Source organism: Theropithecus gelada, chromosome 15, assembly GCF_003255815.1.
Source record: "Theropithecus gelada isolate Dixy chromosome 15, Tgel_1.0, whole genome shotgun sequence".
Classification (NCBI taxonomy): Eukaryota; Metazoa; Chordata; class Mammalia; order Primates; family Cercopithecidae; genus Theropithecus; species Theropithecus gelada.
The window spans coordinates 106398290-106402279 of record NC_037683.1 but is presented as its reverse complement, the minus strand read 5'-3'; the positions used below and the strand labels follow the sequence as shown (position 1 = coordinate 106402279).

The 3990-nt window shown below is 33.7% G+C and overlaps 1 non-coding gene across 1 annotated transcript; it reads right to left on the bottom strand.

Moving 5' to 3' along the window:
* Nucleotides 1–3542: 3542 nt before the first annotated feature.
* On the bottom strand, nucleotides 3543–3654 carry LOC112608851. Its single transcript, XR_003116125.1, has one exon. It is a non-coding gene; the product is annotated as a U6 spliceosomal RNA (small nuclear RNA).
* Between the last annotated feature and the right edge of the window lie 336 nt (nucleotides 3655–3990).

The following is a 3990-nucleotide window of genomic DNA, read 5'->3' as shown; positions in this document are numbered from 1 at the left end:
CCTACAGATAGTTCATCTTCAATCCTATATTGTGTTAAGTTGGACTGGCAATGAAGGTGAACTTATGTGACACTATCTATCATGTCAGTTTGGTCAGATGATCTCTATTTGACAGATCTAAAGTTTCCTTTTTTCTTAAATGGCTTTGCCACATATACTCTGTGACAGATTAATTTTAAAGTAACATTTCAGAGAAACTGTATTCATTATGCAGTCTGATAAAATATATGCAGGTTTCAAACCCCATGACATGGGTTTGTGTCATTAGGGTAGATGGGTGAACAGGAAGCATGAAGAATCCCTGTCTTCACTTTAACAACAATTGTGCTGGATGAATCTAACTGGTGTAATTATTTTGTGCGGTTTTGTGTTTTTTTTGTTTTTTGTTTTTGTTTTTTTTTTGAGACAGAGTTTCACTCTTGTTGCCCAGGCTGGAGTGCAATGGCGTGATCTCGGCTCACTGCAACCTCTGCCTCCCAGGTTCAAGCAATTCTCCTGCCTCAGCTTCCCAAGTAGCTGGGATTACAGGTATGTACCACTACATCCAGCTAATTTTGTACTTTTAGTAGAGACGGGGTTTCACCATGTTGGTCAGGCTGGTCTCAAACCCCTAACCTCAGGTGATCTGCCTGAATCGGCCTCCCAAAGTGCTGGGACTACAGGCATGAGCCACTGCGCCCGGCCTGATGTAATTATTTTGAAACTCTGGAATTTATTTGAAGGGTTGCAGCTTCCAGGGGAAGACTTGGCTGACATTTAAGAATTAGGACATTCCAAAGCAACCACATATATGGGGGAGTGTAGGAAGGCACCACACATGCTCAGGGAAAGACATGGGCTTAAAAAAAACCTGAGAAAACCTGAAGTTTACAACTAAGTCTGATTCCCAGCACAAAGACATCCTACAACAATTTTTGTTTAAAAGAAAAAAAAAGCAAACCTCTGGAGAAAGAAGAGTCATATTTCTAAAGTTATCATATTATAGATTCACATGTATAGTTTTCAATAAAAATCACAAAGCATACAAAGAAACAGAAAATTCAAAGGTACCATAAAATTTTAAAATGTTTAAAGTTATATTTTATATACATGGGAGCTCAACAATGTGTACACATGGACATAGAGAGTGGAAGACTAGACATTAGAGATTCCAAAAGGTGAGAGGAGGGAGGTGAGGGATGATAAATTACTTATTGCGTATAATGCGCACTATTCAGGGGATGGTTACGCTAAAAAGCCCAGACTTCATCACTATGCAATCAGTATATCCATGAAACAAAAACACACTTGCACACCCTGAATCTATTTTAAAAATTTAAAAATCCAGAAAAGTGATGTAATTTGTGACATCAATAAGTGAAAGAGGGAGGGACAGAACCGTGTAGAAGCAGACATTTTGTATGCTATTGAAGTGAAGCTGGTAAAAATTCAAATTACAGTGTTATAACTTTAGGCTGTTAAATGCAATCCCCATGGCAACTCCACAAAGAAAATAGATATAGAACATACACAAAAGGCAATATAAAGAGAATTAAAATGTTTCATTACAAAAAGTCAACTAAACCAAAAGGAAGCAGTAAAGCAAGAAATAAGGAATAAGAAATCTACAAGCCTACAGAAAAAAATAGCAAAATAGCAGAAGTAAGTCCTTTCATATCAGTAATTACTTCAAATATAAATGGATTAAACTCTCCAATCTAAAGACAGAGATTTGCAGAATGAATTTTAAAAACATGATCATCTATATGCTGTCTAAAAGAAGACTTTTTAGATTCAAAGACACAAACGGGTTGAAAGTGAAAGGACAGAAGAAGATATTTCATGCAAATAGTAACCAAAAGAGGACCTATACTAACATCAAATGATATTGACTTTAACTCAAAAACTGTTACAAAAGACAAAAAGGACATAATATATTGACAAAGGAATCAACTTACCAAAAATATAAACATTTATACATCTAATAACAGACCATCAAAATATATGAAGCAAAAAATTTCAGAAGGATGAAATAGTTCTACAGTAATAGTTGGAGACTTCAATACTCCACTTTTATAAATGAATATGAAAGCGAGACAGAAAATGTCAGTAAATAGAGGACTTGAATACCAACTAGACAATAAACCAACTAGATCTAACAGACATATGCAGAATACTCCAAAAACACAAGAGAATCTACATTTTTCTCAAGTGCACATGGGACATTCACAAAGATAAACTGTATGTTAGGCCACAAAACAAGTCTCAATAGATACACAAAGATATACAGCATACAAATTATCTTCTCTGACCACAACAGGATGAAGTTAGAAATAATAACAGAAGAAAACTAGTAAATTTACAAATAGGTGGAAATTAAACACACTTTTAAATGACCAGTGGGTCAAAAAAGAAATCACAGGGGAAATTAGAAAAAACTTAGAGATGAATCAAAATGATAACACAACATACAGAAACTTACGAGATGCAGTAAAAGCAGAGATAAAAGGGAAATGTATAGCTGTAAACATATATTTAATAAGGAGAAATCTCAAATCAACAACCTAACTTTACAACTTAAGGAACTAGAAAAGCACAAACTAAACTAAAAGCTAGCAGAAAGAGGAAATGACACAGATTAGAGCAAATATAAATAAGGAATAGAAAAAAAATAGAGAAAATAAATGAAATCCAAAGTAAGTTCTTTGAAAAGATCAACAAAATTGACAAACCTTAGGCTAGCCTGACAAGAAAAAGAGGACTCAAATTACTGAAGTCAGAAATGAAAGTGAAGCCATTGCTACAGATTCTACAAATAAAAATGACTTTAAGTGAGTACTAGGAACAACTGTACACCAAGAAGTAAGATGATCCAGATGAAATGGACTAATTATTCGGAACACAAACCTACCAAAACTGAACCATGAAAAGGTAGAAAATCTGAATAGACAGATAACTAATAATAATAACAAAACCTCCCAACAAAGAAAATCCCTGCACCTGATGGCTTCACAGGTAAATTCTACCAAATATTTAAGAAGAACCACCATAAATCCTTCTCAAACGTTTCCAAAAAGTTGAATCAGAAAAAACACTTTCTAACTTATTCTGTGAGGCCAGCATTATCCTGACACCAAAACTAGGCAAAGACACTACAAGAAAAGAAAACTACAGAACAATATACCTTAAGAATATTAATACAAAAATCCTCAAAAATACTAGCAAAGTGAATTTCGTAACATTAAAACTAGGATATTATACACTGTGACCAAGCGAAGTTTATTATTGTAATGCAAGGATGGTTCAACATACAAAAATTGATCAGTACACCACATTAATAGAATGAATGGGGAAAACAAACCATAATTATCTCAAATGATGCAGAAAAAGCATTTGACAAAATTCAACATCCTTTTATGATTAAAAATAATTCAGCAAACTAGGAAAAGAAGGAAGGTACCTCAACATAATAAAAATTATATATGAAAAACCCATAGGTAACATTATATAGTGATTTGTAGAGACATAAAGTAGAACAGTGGTTCCTGGAGGCTTAGGGAAGAAATAACGAGGAGTTACTGTTTAATGGGTAGAGAATTTCATCCTTGCTCAGGGGCCATGCTAATCTCCTCTGTATCACTTCAATTTTAGTATATGTGTTGCCGAAGTGAGCACAAGGTAGAGAATTTCACTTTGAGATAATAAAAAGTTTTGGAGATGGACAGTAGTGATGGTTGCACAATACAAATGCACTTAATGTCACCAAAATAGTTAAAATGGTAAACTGTACATTATATATATATAATCACAATTTTTAAATGCCCGTGACACTAAATCTTTTAAAAATGTATTTGTGTTTTTCTGTTCCACATTTCTTTGGATAGATGTTCTAATCAGTCAGGGGCACTTGTAAAAGAACTATTTTCAAAACAGGATAAAATTGTGACTCTCATACAGATATAAAATGAACATACTCTACAGATTTAATTTATTTCATCATTATGAGGAAAC